At 35.4% G+C, this 25,183-nt stretch overlaps 1 pseudogene; it reads right to left on the bottom strand.

Moving 5' to 3' along the window:
• Positions 1–14,398: 14,398 nt before the first annotated feature.
• On the bottom strand, positions 14,399–23,106 carry LOC116105524 (annotated as a pseudogene).
• Between the last annotated feature and the right edge of the window lie 2,077 nt (positions 23,107–25,183).

Genomic DNA, 25,183 nt, shown 5'->3' with positions numbered 1-25,183 from the left:
TCAAAGTACATGATCTTGTAATATCAATAACAAAAGGTGAGTCTGCATTCATAAATTTTGGAAGCCAAAAAGTTGATGGGAAATTGCGGCATTTTTCACATGGTGAGACAAAGTTATGTGGCGAAGAATTTCTACAACTCATAGTTGATAACTCAAGGAGTGTTCGAAGCATTGTTTTTCCAGTAGCAGAGAAGTACGAAGATGCACATATTATTGGATCATTTATTAGTAAAGATATATCCAAATTCAAGTACCTCTAACCACTACACTTGTGTAATATTGTAATAGCTTCTTTCTTCACTAATGTACTTAAAAATTATACAAAGATAATACATATATAAGTATAAATGAAAAGTAAATGGGCCCAAATATTTCTCTGTACTTAACATATAATCATGTACAAATACAAAATAGCATATGCAAAAGCTTTAACAACGGTGGACACTAGTACCATTTCTCTCCGCTTCTCGACGTCCATCCGACTGCTTTTCACTTATTTCCTGCAAAACATAGAAAACAACGGGGTGAGCACAAATTGCTCAGTAAGTAAATCCTCTACTCTTTCATCCCCGTGTCTTTCTCTTAACTTTTTCCCTTACTCTATTCTTTTTCTTCTTCATTCTCTCTTTGTTCTTTCTCTTTTCTTTCATTGTTTCTAGTTGTTGTTGATTTTCGCAAGTGTACGAAATCGTGCAAGTTATAAAGTGTAAGAATACGGATGTCGAACCCAAGGGAATTACTAATACCAAGTACCAATTAAACTATCCTATTACTATTTGATTAATCAGATTTTTAGAATGATTCAATGAAAAATAAAACAACTTAGAAACAAAATAGAAACATACTTTTATTAACACTTTAGTAGGAAATCAATATGACTAAACCTAGGGCATAGATTTCACACCAATTTAATCTTATGCATTGACAATTATCGTTAACCCAATTAAGCTTATTCTAAAGACCAAACTCCTTAATATTTCGCTAACTTTCTCTTGAACAATTAACAAATTAACTCCTAATTACTAACCCGAATTATCTCTAATCAGATTTAAGCAATTGGAGATCATTAAGTTCTATGGAATTTACCAGAGCCTCACAGATCGCAGTAACCTATCTCTAGCGTTCGCTCAATCTATGGTTTTATTACCTTAGACTAATTAGGTTACCTCTCTCGATCTCAACCTAACCCATAAAATCATTCAACTCTAGGGCCCTTAAGAATTGAAAGCTTTAAGCGCAATAATAAAACTTAAAACAAAACTTAATAAAAATTAGCAACAAATAATTCAATGCATATTCATAAAATTGGGCTACATCTTAGCCCTAAAAAATAAAATTAGTTCATACTTTCAATAATAAAAGTCATTATATTCATAAACATGAGTACAAGAAAGAGTAGAAAAACTTCTCTAATTGATGACTCAAAATTGCAGGAATTTCCAATCTCTAATCAGCCGCCCAACTTCTCTCTCCTTTTTCCTCTCTAAAAATCAGCTAAAGACATCTATTTATACTCCTAGGGTTTTAGGGTTATGATTCCCACTATCCTAATCACATTAGAACTCTTAAAACAGGAAATACACGTCATAAATTTAATGTAAAAAAGTTCAGAATCGCAGTTGTGCCGCAGCATTATGCCTAGGTATAGTTGGTTCTGCCCCAGAACTCAAAATCTTGACAAGACGGTGGTTTTTAGGCATGATTGCGTTCGAATCTTGCCAAGTGGTAAACATATGAATTGTAGCCCTTTGAATCAGATTTCCAACGGTTCAAGATTCATCTCAATCCAAAATCTACATCTCAAGTTATTGTCAAATTACTGTCGCATTTTCAAAACTAGAGCGTTTTCCAGGATTTTCACTTTAATTTCAAATCGCCCTAACTTCTTCGTTTCAGCTCCAAATCACGAACCATTTGATTCTTGTCGTCCTACATTCTATCGTCGATATAACCTTCATTTGAATATCATCTTTAAGAACCTGAAAACACTCAAAACATACCCGTGATCCCATAAAAGAATTTATGAAATAATTAAGTTAAATTTCACAAATTAAACACATTTTTCCACAAATAATCCAATTGAATCACTAACAAAATATGTATTTTCAAGCTTTATCACTAGTTCCCTCTGTTCTTTTCTTTCTGTTCTTTCTTTCTTTCTTATTCTCACTAACCATGAGGGAAGTCATGGTAACATGCATGAATGAGATGCACATGCACTAATGCAAGGAAATGCATTTTCTCTCTTCTTTTCTATTTCTTATTTTGTTTCTTTTCTTTTCTTTCTTTTCTTTTCTTTGCCGATCGGACCCGGCTGATGAATGGATTCGGAACCCTGGCCATGTGAGTGAGTACAATTCTCATCTACATGCACTCTTGCAAACTATACAAATTTTTTCTTCTTCTTGGGCCACTCAATTAAGGTGGCGTGCATGTAGGAAATTCTTCTTGGTACAGCCCTCATCCACATACACTCTTGCGGGCCGTACGAATTCTTCTTCTTCTTAGGCCACTCAATTAAGGTGGCATGTATGTGAGAATTCTTCTTCTTATCACCCACGGGTTCCCCATCGCAACAACCTATTCTTTTCTCTTCTTTAGTACTTTTCTTTCTTTAATTCTTTAATGCTTTTCTTTCTTTCTCTTTATTCTTAAAGTTCTTTATTCTTTCTTTAAATTCTTATGCATATGCAAATATATGCATGTGGATGGCTCATGCTCATAATTCTTTCTTAAGTGCAAGCATGTAATGCAAATATGCAATGCTGCACAAAATAAAGTTTTCTCTTAGGCATTTCATCAAATAACAAGCATGCATACTTAAATTCTACTTTAACTATAATTCTCCTTCTTTCTTAAACCATCCATATTTGGAGTAAAACTCCCTTGAATCATCACAAATCTTGGCCAGGAAAACACACTTCAAATATTCTACTCGAATTCTTTCTAAATTCAACCAAACTTCACTTGGTCACCATCATACCAACTCTACTCCTCATGGCTTAAATCTACTCATCATGGCTTAAATCTACTCATCAAAAGCCATATACTTAACAATAGCATCATTCTTAACAATCAATCTCAAAATCATAAGCATATACATGCATATCAAATCATTTGATTACTTAAATCTTAGCTTACGTTGGATTTGTTTACCTTATGCTTAAGTAAGTCCACAACAAGAATCCCTCTATCTTTGGTAGACTTGTTCTTTCTCTCAAATCCTAAGCATAAACTTAATAAGAATTCAACACTTACACAAATTAATCTCATAACTAGAGCAAGAATCCTTACCTTTTAATGCTTAGGATCAAATCCCTGTCAAAATCCAACTAAAAGCCCTCAATTTCCTTTAGAAAATTAGTGAAGACATGAGAGGAATGGAGAGTGAAAGTGATGTATGGGCTGTAAAGAATGGGAAGGTTTGTAAGGCTAAACCCTTATTAGCTGATCATATAAATAAACATTTTTTTCCCATTTTACCCTTACATTTTCTTGGAAATTTCATCTTTACCCTTTAATTCTTTACAAATACAACCCTATCTCCAATGCATTCTCCATGAAATTTTCTTACATTTCACTCTCCACTTTTCCTACTAATTAGGGGTAGAATGGTCACTTTACCCCTATGGAAAATTCCTCTAGAAACTTCTCAAGAAAATCAGCTGACTCTTCACCTCGGCGAAAAAATACAGAGCATGCGTTGCTGTGGTGAAACTTATTCTTTGCCCCAACGAAGTCTGTAATTCTCTAATTTGCTAAGTCTTCACCAAATTCAGGGCAACCACACAATAATATCAACATATCAATTTAACTAAGGGCTAACACACAACATTTAAAGGCAAATAAACATGAATAAGCTATGTACCTCAAAGTGGGCGTTTCAGATATATTGTTCGAAGTGTTGCCAGATTCTATCGGTACATTGAGACATTTGAGGTACCTCGATCTAGCTGGGAATGGTTCATTGAAGAAGATCTCTGAATCTATTTGTGAGCTTTAGAACTTGCAAATGTTAAGACTTTCAGGTTGTTATAAGATTAAGAAGTTGCCTAATAACATAGGCAAGATGATCTACCTTAGACACTTGGAAATAACCACAAAAGAGGAGGTTCTTCCAGAAAATGGAGTTGGATGTTTGAGTTCCCTTCGATATTTGTGCTTATTTAGGTGCGATAGTCTACTACGTTTGTCTGAAGGGATACAAGGTCTAAAAAGCCTCCAAACGTTGTTTCTAGGAAGGGGTTCTGTGATCTCGTTACCAGATACTATCAAATACCTGACAAAATTAGAGATATTAATGATTTGGAATTGCCCCAAGATTAATTTGAAGATGGAATTGCAAGGAGAAGATCTTGAGTTGCGGCTGAGTCTTAAAAAAATCATAATTATTTATTTAGAATCATTGGTGGATTTGCCCCAGCTTCTTCTTCAAGCATCTGTTAACACTTTAAAGTACATGCAGATTGAATACTATAGAAACTTAGAAGCACTACCAGAGTGGTACCAAAATCTCACATCACTTGAAAAACTTTAGATTTCAACATGCCGCAAATTGTCATCTCTTCCAAAAGGGATAGAACACCTTACTTCCCTCAAGGAATTGAAGATTACAAGATGTCATGCTCTGATTGAAAGCTGCATAAATGATGAGTCAAAGATTGCTCATGTTCCAGTGGTCCATCTTATTGATGAATAATGCAAGGTTTGTGCAATCACATTTATGGTGGTACCAGCTAATTGTCTTGTTAATGGTGATTTGTTTTCATGGGTGGTGTGTTGCTCCTTTCTTTTCTTTCAATTTGGCTGTATTTTATTGTTTCTTATGCATGGATGATGTTATAGTTATTGTCACAGTTATGCAAGTAGTGATGAACAAAGGAATGTTTAATAGTTGTCCCAATGTTCCTTTTATTTGGAATTTTCAATTGAAAAAAGAACGAAGTTGTGGGAATGAATGGCATGATAGGAAAATAATGATATAATTTTATGGCAGTTTGTTCAAAAACTGCAATAAAATTGCAAGAATAATAGCACTACCTATAAAAACTCACAATAAGTTTAAATGGCATCTATAATAATAATAGTAATATATATTATATATAATATATAATATGCCTATATTCACTCACTCAAGACATATTCAACTCAAGACACCTTCGTAAAATTTAAAAAAAAAAAGGGTCGTTTGGGGGGGGTTGGGGGCGCCGCGGGGGGTGTGGGGAGGGGAGATGTTGGGGTTCTTACTTTGAGTTTTGACAATTTTAGTGATTTGGGTGGGTTTGCTTGCAACTTCTATTGGACTGGTCTTGGATTTATGTTGGGCTCATCTAACAAACTTAGTCCAATTTACATAATATAGCTTACACACACTTGGCCCAAATGCATCTAAGGAGCCCAAAAGAAAAAAGAGGCTTACTAAATTAACCCATACGGTGTGTTTGGTTCAGGGAATGTTAGATTACTAGAAAGTTAAATTATCTTGAAGATTGCTAGCAATCTTTAGAAAAATATATTTGGTTAGTTGGAATAAATTAGTGGGTATGTTTTATTAATATGTTTGGTTGGGAGGAATAAATTGGTGGGTATATTATTTAAATTACTGAATGACCCTCTAATTAAATATTATTATTATATTATTTTTTAATATTGATTATTATTTGGATTATATAACCCCCCTGCATTTAAAAACTTAGCAAAAACAACTTCATAACAAAGGTTAGGAAAATCAACAAAGCACCCCTACCAACCCAACCACTGCCAGCCGTCAACAACCTAACGGCGCACGGAAGGCAGGAAATGGTCTCCGTGCACTGTATAGCCATTTCCAGCCATCGATCTGATCGAAAATGGCTAGATTTGTCGATCTGCTTGTCAACGGCCAGATCGACGGATCTGGGCGTTGATAGCTAGACGTGGCCGTTAATGGCCATCAATCTGGTGGTGTTTGTAGCCTTTAATAGCCATCAATCTGGCCAGATCTGTCACGATCTGGCCATTTTTGGCCAGAAATGGCCATATCGGCGCATGGCGACCATTTCCAGCCTTCCATGAGCCTTTCCAGTTGGAGCGGTGGTTGCCGGCGGCAAGTGGGTAGGGATGGTGGCTTGAGTGGATTGCAATTTGTTTTGAATTCAAGGGCAATTTTGTCCAAAAAGTTAATTATTTGGGGTGAAATAGTGAAAGCAACATTCATGTAATAAATTTAAAAATAAGGGCATTATTGTCCTAAAATTTTATTAATAAGGGATAGAATTATAATTAAAAAAATTACCCTGGTAATCTTACAATACCTAAGAAAATGGAGGTAATCAGATTACCTCCAATATTACCAACAATAATTACTATTGGTATTTGAAGATTATCGGAATCTTATATTATTTAACAACCAAACATGGTAATAGAAGAAAATGAGCGAAATAGCCGATGTTGAGAAGTCTCACCACACTTGATTCGTGGGAGAGTGACTTGTATTTATATTGAATGTATACAACTGTTTGTGTATTACAAAGGAAATAAATAAATTCATTTGCTTTACAAGGAAATAATTATTAAATTACAAGAATGAAATCAGCTGCATGAGCTGTCACAAGACTCTGCTCAAACGTGTCTGCTAAACTCACGGCTACTATTCATGGCATGTATCTTTGCATGAGCTGTCCCATGATTCTGTTCTTGACTGAGTGGAATTAGCTCGACCATTGCCTAGCAACTTCACAATTGCAGTTTCCATATTTGTTGTAATTTCCATATTTGGTTTATACGTATTCCATCCCCCCTCAAACTAGGCAAGGTCACCATGCATAGTTTGCGTTTAAGCTATGATAAGGCAAGTCTTGTCTGCGGCTTGGTGAACACATCTGCAATCTGGGATGAGGTTGAAATGTGACAAGTTTGTAACAACCTAAGAGAGACCCTTTTCTCGGATATAATGATAATCAAGCTCAATGTGTTTACTTTGAGCATGAAACACAGGGTTGATAGTCATAAATAATGAGCTCATGTTATCACAAAATAAGAGTGGGGGGTCCTTCAATGGAATTTGAAGATCACGAAGGAGAAATGTAATCCAAGTGATTTTTGTAGCCATTTGAGCCATTGCACGGTACTCCTCTTCTAAACTTGAGCGAGAGACAGTTGATTGATTTTTTGCACTCCACGAGATGATGTTGCTTCCAATGTACGTACAATAGCCTGTTGTAAACCTTCTTGTAATTGGACATCCAGCCCAATCGACATCGGAGAAAACATAAAGCTCCATCGAGCTTGATTGCTGGATATGTAAACCCTGATGAATCGTGCCTTTCACAAAACGCAGAATTCATTTGACCATTGTAAGATGATCTTGTGTTGGAGTTTGCATGAATTAAGATACATAATTTACACTAAATGATAGATTGGGTCTTGTTAATGTAAGATATTGCAAAGCACCAACAAGTGACCTATACATTTGAGGATCACAAAGAGCTGTGGAGTTAATGACAACTTTAAATTTTTTTGTCATAGGAGTATGTATAGGTTTACAATCCTGCATGAATGCCCTTTCAAGGAGATCAATGGCATACTTGGATTGATGTAACACCAGTCCATTGTCCACATGACTGACTTCGATCCCCAAGAAATAGCTAAGTTTGTCGAGGTCTTTCATAGAGAATTCTTTGTGCAACTTAGCCACAAAGTCATTAATTAATTGTGTTTATGAGCCTGTGAGGATGATATTATCCACGTAGAGAAGTAGTACTATAGTACCATGAGTGGAATGATTAATAAAGAGACTAGGATCGGCTGTGCTGCAAAAAAAACATGTTTCAATGAGGAAATAGCTAAATCTGTCAAACCAGGCCCTAGGGGCCTGTTTTAAGCCATATATGGCTTTGTGAAGAAGGCAAACATGATCAGACTTGTTTTTGCTTACAAAGCCTGGTGGTTGCTCCATGAAGATTTGTTCAAATAATAGTCCACGAAGAAAGGCGTTCCTTACATCTAGTTGGCATATGCTCCACTTTTTAATCACAACTACAGATAGAACGAGGCGTATTGTGGCTGGCTTTATCACAGGAGAGTAGGTCTCAGTAAAGTCAATTCCATTAACTTGCTGGTAGCCTTTGGCCACTAATCTCGCTTTTAAGCGTTGAAGAGAGCCATCATGATTAATCTTGGGTGTTAAAACCATCCAACAACATTCATTGTTTTCTGTCTAGGAACAAGTGACCAAGTACCATTTTGATTTAAGGCCTGCAGTTCCTCTTTCATTGCTTGTTTCCAACCCGGATGTTGAATAGCTGCTTTAATTGTTTTGGGTGGTCTTGGTATAGCATCATACTGATGAATCAGAGCATACTTGGGATTCGGTTTCTGGACACCTGATTTTGATCTTGTCTGCATGTTATGAGAAGGTGCAGGAGGTATAATTTGATCCTGTGCAGCAATGGACTGAGTGGGATCTTCGATTGCTGTCTGGTCTTCCAGTTGAGATAGGGGAGCTGAAATGTCTGAAGAACTTGAGAGATGATTTTCCATCTAAAATTCTGCATCAGAAACTAAATCAGAGAGAGTGAGTGATTTTTTTAAAGGTACATCCGGAGTTGATTGTTCCTGTGATGGTGTTGAGTGCGGATGTATAGCAACTGTTAAAAGATCCCATTATGTAAAAGTAGTAACCATGCAATCTGTAATGGTCTTTTTAGGATGCTGATTTTTGAAGTGCATATAGTCTTCATCAAAAACTACATGGCGTGATATGAAGGTCTTTTTGGTAGGTGGATAGTAGCACCTATAACCCTCGTGACAATCACTATAGCCCAAGAATAGACAAGGGAGAGACTTAGGGTCAAATTTATTATTTTTCTGATCCCACACATATGGGTAACATCTGGAACCAAAAACCCGAAGTGATCCATAATCAGGTTGTTTATTGTACAGCATATAAAATGGTGACTCCCAATTCAAAGTAGTTGTAGCCTGTAGGAAGCCTATTAATAAAAAATAAAGTAGCTGTAAAGGCTTCCACCCATAAATATTTTGGAACATTAGCATGCAACATCATTGTTAGACCCAGCTCTCTAACATTTATGTGTCTCCGTTCAACAAATCCATTCTGCTCAGGTGTATAAGGACACGAAACTTGATGCAAAATTCCAGATTTTCGTAGGTGATTGATGAAGGAAAGATTCATGAATTCACCTCTTCCATTAGTTTGCACCACCTTAATAGTCTTCTCAAATTACCTTGAAACATACTTCTCAAATAATATGAACTGATTGAAGAAGTCAGATTTATTTTTTAGTGGGATCAGCCAAATAAACGTTGTAAAATCATCTACAATTGCGGCATAATCAAGAAATTTATTTATTGAAGTAACGAGAGCAGCACCCCACAAATTCACATGAAGTTTCTCAAATGGACCAAGAGTACCAGACACTGAAACTGGAAAAGGGAGTTTTGACATTTTCCCTAACTGACAGCTTTCACACATTTTATTTTCAACTTTATTGGACACAACTTGAATAAAACCATGACTTTGGAGTTTAGCCACAACGACTGCTTGAGGATGCCCGAGCCTTTGATGTTAGATGTCCCTTGGAATTGCTCAAAACCTTAAGGAGAAAAAGGTAGCTGATGAGGCTCTAACTGTGTAGAGATTATCCTGCTTGAGGCCCTTCATGAGTGCCCTTTGTGTCACTCGGTCCTTGATCACAAAATGGTCATTAGAAAACTCACAATTTACTAGATAATCAGTAGTTAATTGGCCAATGGAAAGCATGTTTTTCTCTAAGTCAGGGACTGAAAGAACATTGGTGAGTTTAATTTGTGAAGATCCTGACCCAATTATTGCATCACCAGTATGTGTAATTTTAAAAAAAAATCGCCATTGCCAATCAAGACACGATCTGAACCAACTTCAGGTTTTAAATTTTGTAAAATACCTTCATGAGAGGTCACATGAGTAGAGGCTCCAGTATCAAACACCCATTCCTCAGTGTTGTTTGCTGAGTCAAGATTTAGTGCACCAAATGCTTTAGGAACATTATTAGGCTGAATTGAATGATCAAACCTGTATCAACAACGAACGGTTGTATGCCCTCTTTTGTCACAGATTTGGCATGGAAGATCACCCTTAGTGTCTCGGGTGAAGTTGTTAGGAGTAGTTGACTGTCCTGGAGAATTCTGCTTAACAGTAGCTTGGTTAGCAGAAGAAAATCCTTTGCCTTTTGAAGAAAAATTACATGATTGGCGAGGGCCTTTGTTGTTGGATTTGAAGTTGTTCTTCTGACCATAGAAAGCATTGTAGACACCAAAGTCAGGAGAATGGAGGCTGATACAAGTTTCATAACTTTGTAGGAGGGGCACTACTTCGGCATAGTTTGGCATTGGGGGCTTGAGCATAGAAGTAGTAAATGGCTCATATCATGCTTCCAGACCATTCAATAGAGAAATGGCTCATATCGTGCTCCCAGACCATTCAATAGAGAAAAAAACCTTTGTTTTATCATCAACAGGAAATCCAATACTAGAGAGACTATCACATACCCCTTTAAACTTACGAAGATAGTCATTGAGAGACACTTTAGGATCGTTTCTCATATGATTGAGTTGTTGTGTAAGTTGAAATTGGCGTTCTTGAGATGATAGAGCATATTGTCACGACCCGCTTGCTTGGTGACTCAAGTGGGTTGCACGTTGCTTAGTGGCTAAGTATACTTCGGAGTTAAGTAAACTTAGTGGCAAAGAAACTTAAAGGATAATGTTTATCCATCCACCTAAGTTTGCCACCTAGGGGTGCCACCTAGTGTTTACTTATGAGTTAAGTAACTTAAGGACTAAGTGTTCAATGTATCTAGACATTTATTTGAGGAGGTTTAGCCTATAAATAGGCCGCCCCTCCCTTGTACATTTCATAACTTGAATCCTTTCAATATAGAGTTTATATTTTCTCTCAACTTCTCTCTCTAAACTTTATACTTTGAGCTTGTTAGTTGTGTGAGTGTTAGGCTGCTTAACTCATTTCCGAAGGGTTAAGGCCGCACGAACTTAGCAAAGAAGTTAAGTGCGTGACAATATGCTTCCTTGAGAGCAGTCCATACTTGTGCTTATGTATCCAATCCAATTACAATGCCAAGTGCCTCTTCATAAAGGGTATCGATGATCCATCCCTTCAATAAGCGATCTGCAGTTCGCCATTTGAGAAATTTTGGGTTGGCAGCAGCTGGTCAATCCAAACCCTCTTGAAGTGGAAGTACAGCTTTAGGGGGTGTTGCCTCACCAGTGAGATAAGCCACAAGTTCCTGGCTTTCAACCAGAGCAAGTATTTGCTGTCGCCATAGGGGATAATTTTCAACTTTCAAGCAAAGTGACAAAGTTGCCCACATTCAAAGAAACTGAAGACATAATTGCGAAAGCAGAAGGAGGTAACCCTCACAGTGTTTGTGGCTCTGATGCCAAGAAGAAAATGAGAGAAATAACCGATGTTGAGAAGTCTCACCACACTTGATTTGTGGGAGAGTGAATTGTATTTATATTGAATGTATACAACTGTTTGTGTATTACATAGGAAATAAATAAATGCATTTGCTTTACAAGGAAATAATTATTAAATTACAAGAATGAAATTAGCTGCATGAGTTGTCACAAGACTCTGCTCAAACGTGTCTGCTAAACTCACGACTGCTATACATGGCATGTGTCTTTGCATGAGCTGTACCATGATTATGTTGTTGACTGAGTGGAATTAGCTCAACCGTTGCCTCGCTACTTCACAATTGCAATTTCCATATTTGTTGTAGTTTCCATATTTGCTTTATACGTATTTGAATCTTCTACGTTATCAGTAATTAAATAATATAAGATGACATAACTCCAGTAATCCCACATTACCCCCAACCAAACGCCTCCATAATGTTATCGTCCCAATAACATGAATATTCCTTTATCAAATGAGTGTTGTTATTCAAATCCTACCGAATCTCTTTTTTAAGACCTGTCAACATAGTTATTTTGTTCGTGTAACTCTTCTAATATGTATGTCATGAGGATGACGGAATTCTCCACAAAATTTGCTCGACTCATTCGAATTGAGAATATTGTTTCGAAATGTGGGGACAAGTATAAAAGACTCCTCTGCAAATTGATTTCGAGGTGAGAATGAAAATTGAGACCTTCGATCCAGCTACCGATCTAAAAACCCTATAACGTATGAAAAATTAAATAAATGAAATAGTTTAACACAAATACAAAACAAAACTAATACATTTCAAAAATTTCAATTATTCATTCTAACACAAAAAATATACAAAGTCAAGCCCATAAACATATTGAAGGGGTGAATATATAATGAGTAACTTTTGAAAAAAAAAAAAAAAATTTGAACAATCCATTTAATTCATGGTGGTCTGGGGAGCTTCGTATTATATTTGAAACTATCTGGGGAACTTGGTTACTTTAGAAAATATGAGGGGAGATCAAAACTGCCCTTTAAAATTTTTTTAAACAAACACGTACCAAATTTAAACTCCAGTTCCTTTCCTCTACTGCTACCGCCGCCGACGGCTCATAAGGCCAGCGCCAGCCTCAACTGCTCCCCTTCTTCTTCAATCTGGTTCGTCTTCCTCTAATCATTTTGAACTCTTTCTTGTAAAGTTCAAAGTTTCATGTGTTTGTTTCTTAATTATCTCTAAGGAATAAGAATTTAATTTCTTCAGTTAGATCAAAAATTAAAGTGCTTTGCTAGGAGAAGCATGTATCTAGGTTATAAAGATGAACTGAAAATGAAGTTAGAAAAAAAAGTATAATATAGGTCACATACATGGAGTATATTCAATCAAAGTGTCAACGTAAAATTTGAGAAAAAAATAAATGTAATTCTTTACTGGAACTTCTGTTATTCTTTCATAATTAGGGTTTCAATCATAAAGTTCTGATTTTTTAATCCATTTTAGTGCAGGACCAAAAATAATGCTTTTCGTGAGGAAATTGATGCGTCATATGTTTTCTTTCCTTACTGATAGGGGTTATAACTCTGCTAGGATTTCGCAACTCCAAATTCAGGAGGGTTGGAGTCGCGTAAGAGTCTATGAGCCTGTTGGCTACTCTTTGAGGTACTCAGGTTTTAAAACTGCTGTCTTGGTACTTGGTAGACCTGAACAGATTCGCGTATGCAACTTGATATTTTGCGAGTATGACTGGAACGATCTTGGTCCAGGCTCGACACCCTGCAAAACTGAGTCTGGAAATAGAAGATGCAGTTGATGAGCGTAGATATGCTGATATGCGGAAGTTCTTTGAACAACACATATAGATGGACAGGTTTCCTCGAAAAACTGTTTTGAACAAGGTTATAACAAGTTCTGCTGGAAGCCTTGACACTACATGGCTTGAGAAGGCTTATTGGGTGGTGGAACAAGCTTTTGAGGAAAGTAAACATAATTTGTTTGAAAAGGAACCTTTGATTTATCTCCCTCTCGGTTTTGCTAAATGTGGTTTACCAGTTCCTGCATCAACTGTTTTGAGGAAGCTGGTAGCAACAGAACAATATTCTCCTGTGAGTGCCTGGTCTGCAATCTTGGCCCACATGTCACTTACAGCTTCTGGAGCTTACCTTGCGGCTGAGTTGATTCTTGAGAGAGGTTATTTATTCCAAGATGGGAAGCTAGACCCTCGTTGAAAGAGCAATGCACCTTTGATCGCCAGATGGATCAATGATAGTGGCACACATGTACCATGGATGATGAACTTCTACAATTCATGACTGACAGGTGGCGGATTGTTCCGATAGGAGAAAGACACGTGACTATAAAGGTCAGTGTTTAATTTTTTTTGTGGTGGAAAAGAGTGATGTTAGGTGCTCTAACCAAATTATACTAATTCAAACACTAACCATTGAAATTTTAGAAAAAAAAGTTCAGTTTTTAGGGGAAAGTGACAGGCAATAAAAAAGATTTATCACATCAATTAGAATGCATATAACATTATTCTTTTAGTAGTTATAATTTATTAGCATTTGACTTGTGAGACAATCGTACAAATTTTAATCACACGAACAATTGATTGGGTCAACTGGAACAAGATTTAAAAAGTTTTATTAAGTGATAATAAAAAATAAAAAATAAAAAGAATAGTAAAAGAGTAGAGTATCAACGCTGACAGAATCAACTGTGAGCGCAACGCGCTCGCACCTTAATTTAGGTGATAAAATCGTATTTTAGAAGTCCCTAAGTGATAAAAGTATTATTTAGCCATAAAAAAGTCGTGAACTCCTTTAAAATCTTAAATTAATCTTTCAAAAACAATATATATTCATGAATAATATAATTAAAAAAAGGAACAGTAAGATTAGTAATTGTGTAGCATAATTCGTTAACTCCTTTAAAATCTTAAATTAATCTTTCAAAAACAACAGATATTCATGAATAATATAATTAAAAAAAGAAACAGTAAAGATTAGTAATTGTAAGCACAATAAGACTTGCTTGGTAGACCGTAAATGGAAAATTATCTAATACCCCCATAATTTTATGAAATATTAATTAACCCTCAATTCTCAACAGGGTACACTAACCTCGGTTTGGAAACCAGAACCTATCCTCTGCATGCCATTTCCAAATAGGGAACCGAATCTGGGACCATAGTAATAATCCGGTTCAACCCAATTTTCATGCTCACCCCTGATTAGCATACCGACATCAGGATCATCTGTTGGAATTTTACTATATATTTTCTCTGCACCCCGACAATCACCTGAAACCAAAAGGGCTCGATACATCCTGCAAAAAATTGGAAAAACATTCGACTATAAGTTACAGAGAAAGATAAGACCGTCATTATTCATAAAAAACATAAACATAAAAACTGGAACAAGTGTATCTTACCAAAAACAACTAAGAGAATTGTAAGGTAGACCTGTTGTCTCATATTCTTTCCAGATCAAACGAGAAATTTGCAGATTTTTCTCTTTCACACAAACACTCAGAAGATAATCAAAACATTCAGCTGATGGAGCAAGGTGAAGTTCATTCTTAATGATCCGAAGGAAGTCTAAGCCAAATTGTAAATCGGTAGGCTCTGTTTCTGCTATTAGGTAGAATAGCTACACGGTAATAAAAATGAAAGGACAAAATACAAGGTTCATCATATTAATTCTTAATCATATCATAAATATCCAAAGAAAATCTAGATACAATAATACTAAATATACAAACAAATCTTACAAAGATTCGTGTACAAACTGATGTGACAGAAAATGAATAGAAAAGGGAATTAGAAAAGTCAAACTTATCATATTCACTCTTCCACTTATTTTCTGCCACATCAATTTGTACAGAAATCTTTGTAAGATTTGTTTATACATATAGTATTACTCAATCTAGATATTACAATATTCTGAGTAGACACATGATATTTGCATACTCATTGATAAACATGGAAACGAACATGTATTAAAAGTTTGCATATACTATTACTATAATATGTAATCCAACCAACCATATAATTTTGCTGACCAACAATGTATGTATTTAGAGCAAGTAGATTATATTACAAATGGGACAAGAAAAGAATAGGAGCAAACCTGAACCAAAAAGGTTTCCGAAATAACCCCATATTTATCCTTGAGTTGCTTGAGCAAAGGAATCGCAAAGCTAGAATGAAAGAGGATCAATGAAAGCAAACTGGCTAAGTAAATTGGTTAGACAAAAAAAAAAAAAAAAAAATTGAGTTTTGTATCTGGACCTTAAGCTCTTAAATCGAACAGAGTGCCAGATCACTCCCTTGCAACCAGCCATCCAATAGTCTGAATCATCCAAATACTCCAATAGCTGAATACTTCTACTCAACTCTTCTTCAGAATGGATATGAACCTAAGATAAGAATAGATATTGTCATTGCATTGACAAAACATAAAACATAAAATATCTCTATATAAAACTTACCATAAGAGCTAAGACAGCTTCAGGCATCAATCTCCCTCCAGCTTGCTTGATTTCTTCATATATGACGAGGGCGTCAAACATTTGTCCATTCGATGCAAGAGCTGCGACAAGTGATCCTTTGATTTCATTGAGGCTTTCAATTGGAATACCTTTGTCTAAGATCACCTATTATGGAAAATAGTATACATTAGATTATCATAAATTGACAGTTCAATCTAGATACACCCAAAAAAAATAATTTACTATCAGCTAAACTACATCAAGAAAAGCAATGCAATGGATTTAAGCACAACTGAACATGTATATCACACTATATGAGTCCATGGATTAATTGTATAAAGCAAAATAATATAACAAAATGGAGAATATGATATATGTTTATCCAAAAGCAGTAGCAACATCGAATCAAATCATGCAGACAAGTCTACCATAAGCATAGATGTTTTTATCCACTATGCAGCAGCATAAAATCAAATCATGCAGAAAAGTCTCATATTTCCAATGACTAATCGGAAACAACTTTTGCATTCAATGGGTTCAAGCAAAATAAAGATGTGACATGCACCAATACCTGCTTTGCCTTCTCAAACTCTCCACAAGATGCATATGCAGTAATAAATGCCATGAAGACTTGCTTTGTAACTTGAACTCCGGAGCACGTCATTTCTTCATAATACTAAAAGCAAAAAACCAAATTATCACATCACTTATTGAGAAATCCATCTTTGGCAATAAGATGAAAAGGAAAAAGAAAAAAAAATTGTTGGAGAACATCATAAAACTGTTTATCAATGACAATAAAATAGTATCTACTCTTCATAGGCAGAAGGATAAAATGAACTTCTCATTAAAACAGGAATCTTAAACTACCTTCGCAATATCTTTTTCATTGCTACAATTTTCTATCAGGTAGATGAAAGTTTGAGAATTTGGTTTCACATCTGCCTTTTCCATTTGTTTAAGCACCTTTAAAGCACCAGCCATGTCTTTCTACAGTGCATTTAGCCGTATAGCAAGTCAAAACACAAAATGAGACAAACATCATAAATTCAATAGCATATATTGAGAGTGAAGAAGTCACCTGTTGAAAATATCCATCCATTATAGCATTGTACATGTCTGCAGTTAGCATCAAATTCATTTTCTTTCCATCACAGAGCATTGCATATGCACCATCAAACTATATTGGAACAGTAAAGTTTCAACAAAAATTGGTATAATGTTTAAGTTTCAAACATAGGATACTTAAGTGTTTAGCATATCACAATATTTAAAAAAAAAAAAATCAACACAGATATGCACAGCTACTTACATCATACATTTTCACACTTAAACTTATCATGCACCTGAAGGTCTCACTATTTGGCTTCAAGTTATGGTGGAAGATCATCGAATAGACTCGATGAACCTGAAATAAGAACAAATAATCAAATGCAACAAAAATAGATTCAAACAACACCAAGTATTAGCCATGCGTGAATATATACGGCTCTTTATATATATATATATATATATTTGACTAATACTAAATAGTTTATACTAAAAGGCATATTTTTCGTAGCAAAAGAGTATAATTTAACTAGATCACTACTAAACTCACCTCCTATGGTTTTATCTCCTTACACCATAGCTAGAATCAATGTGGTGCACCAACAGAGATCAGTAATATGACAATATTAGACAATTAAGCTAACAATCAGAAGTCACGACCCTTTCCGGTGAACTAAAGTTTAGGATTACTTGATTTCAAACATGGTTGATTCACTTTCATACCAACTTCCTTCGTTTATTTATTTATTTACTTTTTATAAGAGGCGCTATAAAAATTGGTTGTTCATATGTTAGAAATGGATATTTAAAATTTCACATATCAAAGAAGACCAAAAACACGAATTNAGGATGCTGTTAATACCTTAATTTTTGCGATAACTCTCCACTTTGTAGGGGACCCTGCTAACGTAAAAGACAAAAGTCAAGCTGCACTAATGAACTTAAAATGCAAAACCCTTCATGATTATAGATGGTATAAAGAAACATTTTTTGTTAGGGTTATGCAAATGCCTGATAGTAACAAAGCTTATTGGAAGGTTAAATTTTTCGCAGGTTAAATTTTTGGCAGGATTACCCAACATCTTAGTTGAAAGGTTAGAGAAAAAATTAGGAAACAATATGATGGTACTATACCATATGACAATTTAATTTATGGACAATTACATAGTTTTGTCCAGAAAGTTGGAATGAAAATTTGCAAAGATGAAAAACTCGCCTACCAAAGGCAAAAGGAGAGAAAACAGTTAGGAAAAGAATTAGGAAATTTTTGTCAACAATTTGACACTAATCACAGAAATTCTTTTAAAGGAAAGAAAACCAAGAAAACAATAACCTGCAAAGGTCAATGTGATAAAACCATGAATAATCGTAATAAAACCACGAATAATCGTAAGAACCATACATACAAACCCACATTTAGGAAAAAACCTTTTCAACAAAACAAATTTTCTAAAGCAGACAAACCCACAAAACAATTCACGTGCTTTAGATGCAGTAAACAGATTGTAGATGGCTAAGATTTATTGATTCTCTATTAGGAACGATAGAATCCAGCCTGTCCAATGGACCAATTTATTTCAATTGTTATCCTAATTTCACAGTTTGCTTAGATGACCAAAATATACTAGACGTTTTACCTTTAAATATTAAAACGTTTAATTATGACTTAAAACCGGGAACCATCCCTATAACAACCATTTATAGGATCCAATATAAAGTAATGCAATCAGCTTTTGAAACTAGAGCCATTAATCATGACCAAAAAGGCCACACAGTGTTANGCCTAAAGATGGTGAACTAGTACAAGCTCTCCAAAGTTGACAAAAATTAGATTCTTCCATTGTTTGCTCCTTAGGAATGGTACAAATTAAACTGATAAGGCAGACTCTAGAAACATTATCTTTTTCCAAAGTGTCACCTTAAAAACAAGCCATTTCAACAGGAAATGTAGCATTTAGAAACAGTAACCTCCCTCAAACCACAAAAAAGAGAGAAAGATTTCAATGAAAAAACTCCACCATGGCTTGTTTGTCATACCAAAATATATTCCTCGGAAGAATCTATCATAACTGAAACAAATTAGAATTTCTTAATAAGACAAGATACGAAAAATCCAACCAATTAAGCCGTAATTAAGCGTGGCTATATGATTTCTTTTGAGAACTTAGGGTTTACTTGATTTAGCACACCAAAGGGGTTTTACTTTAACCTCCCTCCAAAAAACCAATCAACTTATGAGTTTCTTAAGTTTTATATGAAGTAAAAGTAGAATGAAGTTTTTAAAATGAAATAGCAAACTGCATGTGAACTTAAGGGTGTCTCATAGGATTATAGTCTTTCATCAGGAGGATTCATGAGAAGTTGCTCACCTCTAAATTTGGAATGTCAAAAGTGTAGCTAAAGATGACATTTGAGACATTCTCTGCTCCATAGTCTGCAATTTTGCCAAGGATGGATAGGTTTATTAATAACAAGTTCCTAGTCTTCCATCAGACCTTACACATTCTCTATTACAGATTCCACAAACAAGGTAATTGAACTTAATTGTTTCCGATACATATGAAAGATATAGCATAGGTGCGTCAACACAAATAATTGCATAATGAACTACCCAAAGTCAGTCATCCAAAATATCATTAAAACTTTAAATAATTGCATAATGTTAAAAGAATACATACAATTATGAAACAAATTTAGAAGATCGTGATATTAAATATGAATAATATTTGTAAAAGTACAACAAACAAATAAACAAATAACTTCTTTGCTCAAGAAATCAAGGTTGTCACTAGTATTTCCATATGTATAGCTGATGAAAAGTATGGCTTGTTCTCTACCGATCATATTGTAAAACTTTGGTAGATAATCTAGTATCTCTATTTTATATTCCTCAATTCTGATTTGGAAAGCAAGAGTCCCTAGCAAAGTAAAGATTTTGGCATGGACAATAGCCCCATAGAAAAATTAACACCAATGACTTGCCCCAAATAGGAAGACCCAAGGCATGCCTCTCTCCGATTCAATACATTAATGTGTAAAAAAGAGCCCAGGATTTAATGCCTAGATTCATACTAACTTAGCAACACCAATGACTTGATTCTTATTCCGCTTCTATTTTTGCAACTGCAATTAGTTTTTGCCCTAAAACTTTGTCACTCACACTAGAAACAAAATCGTATCTGCACTCAGATATGAATTCCCCAAACGTATCTAGAGGTTGTGTAAATAAGACTTTTGTAAATGCTTAATAAGAAGTTTCCAGATAATGGAAAATGAAAAAACCATGTACATACCAGATATTTTTAATGCCAAAAGATACTTCTCTGCAAAGGACTCCAACGCTAGCCTCCCCAAGAATTTAAAAATACTCATCACATGGTCCAGTGAGGAAACCTTTGTTATGTCCACGGCCTCCAAAGTTGCAAAAAATTCACTATTCCGTTGCTTTCACAAAGTGCTAACAAGTAATTCTCTGCAATGCAAAGGTTGAATTTGTAAGCCCAGTAATGCAAAGTAGGCAATTATTAAAACAAAAGGGTAAACCAAAACAATAATCAAATAAAAAATCTCATTGACAGAAACAAGTATCGAGTCAGATGACATTGAACCACGTGCCTATCAAGTTGAAATAATCTCCTCATATCAATTGCAGTGCAGTTACAGGTTCCTGAATCTTCTTCATCATTGACTCGATCCACAACAACATCTCATAGTAACCTAGTCTTGGATCCAAACGAGAATTTCCACTTTCAATAGCCTTACAGAAAAAATGAAACTCTTATCATACCCATGTCAATTTAATACATAAGAAGTGGACCATAAGTTTCCTTTCTAGCTGAAAACCTGCTCCTCTAAAATTGAAAAGTAGGAAAGCCTTGCAAATGTGTTCTTCTAGTGCAACATCTTCAAGATCACAATCTAGCCGCTCAATGCAGATCCTTATTAACGAATTGTACTCTTTCACACCAGTTTCTCGCCCAATCTACCAAATTCATTAAGAGTAGCATCAGTCCCCAGTTTAGGCACACAGGTTTGCTAACTTTTCGAACGATGAGTCGTGTATTTTTGAAATCCATTTTTGTCTCCTCTCAGGCAATTTCCGAAGTTGTGAAATGTTATGTTAGACACGGTAGAAAACCATGGTACCCTAATACAGTTTCTAAAGCATTAGCATTATTAGTCCCTCCTGACTTGGGCGAACTACGCGTAGCATCACATGCAAAATAAGAGAATAAATGAAACCAGTTAAACATTTGAATAACAACTAACAAGCTCACATCAATTAAGAAAAGGAGTTAACACAATTACTTCTGAGTTCAGTTAATTTTGTAACATCAAAACAATTCATTTCTTTAACTCCAAATTTTTCAATAATCAAATAAATGGAAGAAAAAAATGACTTATTCATTTACATAAATTACACGAACAAACCACGCAATATGGAAAAAATATCCTCTTTATACAGCTTTGGTGGATCATAATCAAATGATAAACATATAGTTCAGTCCAATTACGGCTGGTTGAAAAATGAGTTCACTGAAGAAAAAAAAAAAAAAAAAATTAGTTGAGTGCTCAACCGCTCAGAAACCGAAATAGCACAAACCATTAACCCCACAATCTATTTGCCATCCATTCATCTCTCAAAATTCTCAGAACGAAAGAGATAACATAAACATGCCAATTACTGCTCAAAGTTTGGCTACTAGAAATTTAAAAAAAAAAAAAAAAAAATCATTCTAATAAATTGCGGAAGCCTTTGCTGAGTTCCAACCACAGAAATAAAAAAAAAAAATATATTATAAATTAAGTTGCCTCCCATCCCTATTCTTCAATTGTTCAGCAACCAAACAATATACTTATTACTCAGAAAAAAGAAAAATACCAAACATGCTAAAATCAACTAAAATTACTCTTTAAGGTTGGTTTAGTAAGAAAAAAAATCTGATTAAAATAAATATAAAAAATACCAGAGCTTGAGAGTTTGGAGAGTCGTGTGAGAAGTTAGTGACGGAAGTGGAGAGCAATGCATCTTCAGAATAAACGGAGGAGGACGAATGGCTCAAGGGTCGGTCCTCGGTGGGGGTGGCGGCGTGAAGTTAGAGAAGAGGGCTTAGTTGCACATTTGTTAGAGAGAAGGCTTGGTTGTAAATTTAGTGGGGGGTTTGTCGGCTGAACTAAGGAGCGGCTCAAATTTTGGCTTTGGAGTTAAGATAGGTTTTTTTGGACAAAGGGAAGGGGTTTTTGGGCCGAAAAATAACGAAAAATAACGCATTTTATTTTGATTAAGCTTAGTTTTTTTTTTGGAGTCTGGACAAAGGGAAGGGGTTTTGTGATGAAAAATAACGCAAAACACACAATGAAGAAGTAGAAAAGGTACTGCACTCAAGATAGGAAGATTTGATTTTCAAAAATACGCAGCAATACAGCATTGGGAACGGCAATACATTCTCTCTCCTTTTCTTAATATATAGATATTAATAGTAAACCTAAATAGGGTTACAAAAAAAAAAAAAAAAAGAACTCCCATTTTGTTCGATAGCTTGTTGTTGAAGAATATTCGTAAATCCAAAGTTTCAAAAACTCTCTAAAACACAGAGATAGAATTTCAGATCGAATCGAAAATGTTCTTGCATTTCTGGCCGTGAGGTCGATGGCGAAGAGCTTGACGAATTCGGAAACTTTCGCGGAGGTGGCGGAGGAGCGGGAGAGGAGGTTTGGAGTGGAGGGAGAGCGATGGGAGAGAAGAACTGCAGAAGAGAGATTTGGTTTTGAAGAAGGGAGGTGAAAGAAGAGACAAAAGTGTTTTCAATCCAATGGGATTGGAAAAACAGAAACCAGTCAGGGCTATTTCTTTTCTCCATCGCTCTCCCTCGACTCCAAAAACTTCCTCTGTTTGATCCTCGCCTTTCCTTAACCTAATACTGAATTCAACCCTTTTTTCTTCTCTCTCCTGTCTGCTTCGACGCCATTCTGCGACCTCCTCTTCTTCTTCTTCTCTCTGCTGTCTGCTCGACCCATTCTCCGACCTGCCTCGCACCGCGTCGAAGAGATCGACGCCTGCTCCGCCAAGTGCGAGGTCAACATCGCTCAGGAACTCTAGGGCTCGAGTTTTGGGTAAAAAACACAGCTCCATTGCCATAATCCACTTCTGCTTTCTTACAGATCCGACCAAAACCGTGAGTAATCTTTCCTGCATTCCTTTGCCAACCGATCTGATAATGTTGTTGTTTGCTTCGGGATTTGTTTTTTGCCTGATAGTATTGCTTTTCTTATTTTACATCGGAAGCTTTTTTCTCTTTGTTTTGGGTGTTTGAATTTCAATAAGGACTATGGATAGTGGAATATTAACAATTATTGTTCTTTTGCTGGTTGGGTTGCATCCACTCTTTGGCAGTTTTTGAAGGTCTTATATGAGGTTGAGTTTTTTTAAGGGATATTTAAGTGGGAGATACTTAGGCATGGCAATGGGGCAGGGCGGGGACCTATCACCGTACCCATCCCCACTTCAAAATCACTCCCACCCCCGCCCCATCCCCATTATGGGATGACAAGAATTCCCTTCCCCACTCATGGGAAATTTGGAGGCTCGTCTCCGTCTCGTTATTTACATAAACATAATTTGAGCATTACCAAGACAATAATTCTCATCCACATGATAAACACTTAAATTAATCACTTAAACATAGTTAATTCTTGTCTATATAACAAACATTTAAATAATCGTTAAACATAGTTAATTTTACATAAACATAATTGAACATTTCTCTGAATTCTCCTTATGAAAACATTGGACAAAATCAACTAAAACATGATCAATTTAGGTTCAGTAAGTAAACTGGAAAATTCAGCTGCTCATCTTTTAATGCAGGAGCAAAAGGTTCTTCACCTTTACCTGAAAAAAAAAAAAAAAAAAAACAACGCCAATTCTTTCATTAAAATAAAATCCTACAATGGTAGCTAGTGTAATGAACACCAATTATTTCGTTTAGACTTGCAGATTCTATTTAAAAAAGTATTTTCATAACTCAAACATTTCATATAACCAACACGACAGCCAGCATAAAACAAACATTAAGCCAATCAAACATGAATTGCTATTGCTTGGTTTTTTTTTTATACAATCAAAGCAAATAATTCATGATAACAACAATTTAAAAAAAAAAAAAAAAAAGGTAGTTAACCATGAAATCACATCAGCACTTGCGCAGCAGCCACAACTCACTATCATCATATTCCTCCTCCTTTTGTCCGCATCAGCATCATCACAAATTGTTGAGTATGATTGGTTATCTAACATAAGAATCAAAGATACACATAAAGTAAAAACGTCTTAATATGTTTCAAAAATTTGTAAGAAAAAAAAATTGATCTAATTATCTTTTATATCCCCTATAACCAATTATGAGAACCATCAATGCCTCTAATGTATGAGAATGAAGTCTACTGCGATGTGGGCTTACTACATTTCCACTAGTGCTAAATGCAGACTCAGAAGCAACTGTAGAGATAGGAATAGCAAGGATATCTGAGCAACATTCTGGAGGATTGGATATTGACCCATTTGCCTTCCACCAACCAATAGGTCAAAGTCATGAGTCCTAGGCAATAGTTTCCCTCAAGATAACTTTCGAGTTCTGACTTCCCTTTGATAGCACTTGGGTCTCATTTACAAACATTTCAAAGTCATTAAAGAACATCCTGGTCATCACTTTGGGTAGTCTTTGAGAAGAAGTTTCAATGTAAGAAGGACGTTTTTGCCAACACATTGCTTAGAATGGTACTCAGAAAATAGATCCAAGAAAATTTTTCGAATTCTCATAATTTGATATGACCATCTTCTCCATAGATCCTAGGAAAGAAAAAATTAACAATTTCATTTTGTATTTAGGATCCAAAATAATCGCTACTCCCATGACACCATGAGTCATCCCAATACTTTGAAAATTTGGCATCCATTTTTTTTGCCATATTCCTTATCACATCATTACACATTTAGCCAACTAAACAACCCCAATTTAATTTGACAAATTTTTGGGAAATAAACATTGGACGTTGGAAATTGTGTTCCAGAGAAACATAATGTGGCATCATAAACACTTTTAACTTTGAAATCACTTGTTTTGCCATCTACCATTCTCCTTTATTGGCAAACAATATTGTGGCTCACGAAGCTGTAAGCGAATAAATGCTTCTTTGTAAATGAATGCAGT

This window comes from Pistacia vera, unplaced genomic scaffold, assembly GCF_008641045.1.
Source record: "Pistacia vera cultivar Batoury unplaced genomic scaffold, PisVer_v2 Contig50, whole genome shotgun sequence".
Classification (NCBI taxonomy): domain Eukaryota; kingdom Viridiplantae; phylum Streptophyta; class Magnoliopsida; order Sapindales; family Anacardiaceae; genus Pistacia; species Pistacia vera.
Note: the sequence above shows the minus strand (reverse complement) of the source record. Positions and strands in the feature narration are given on the sequence as shown.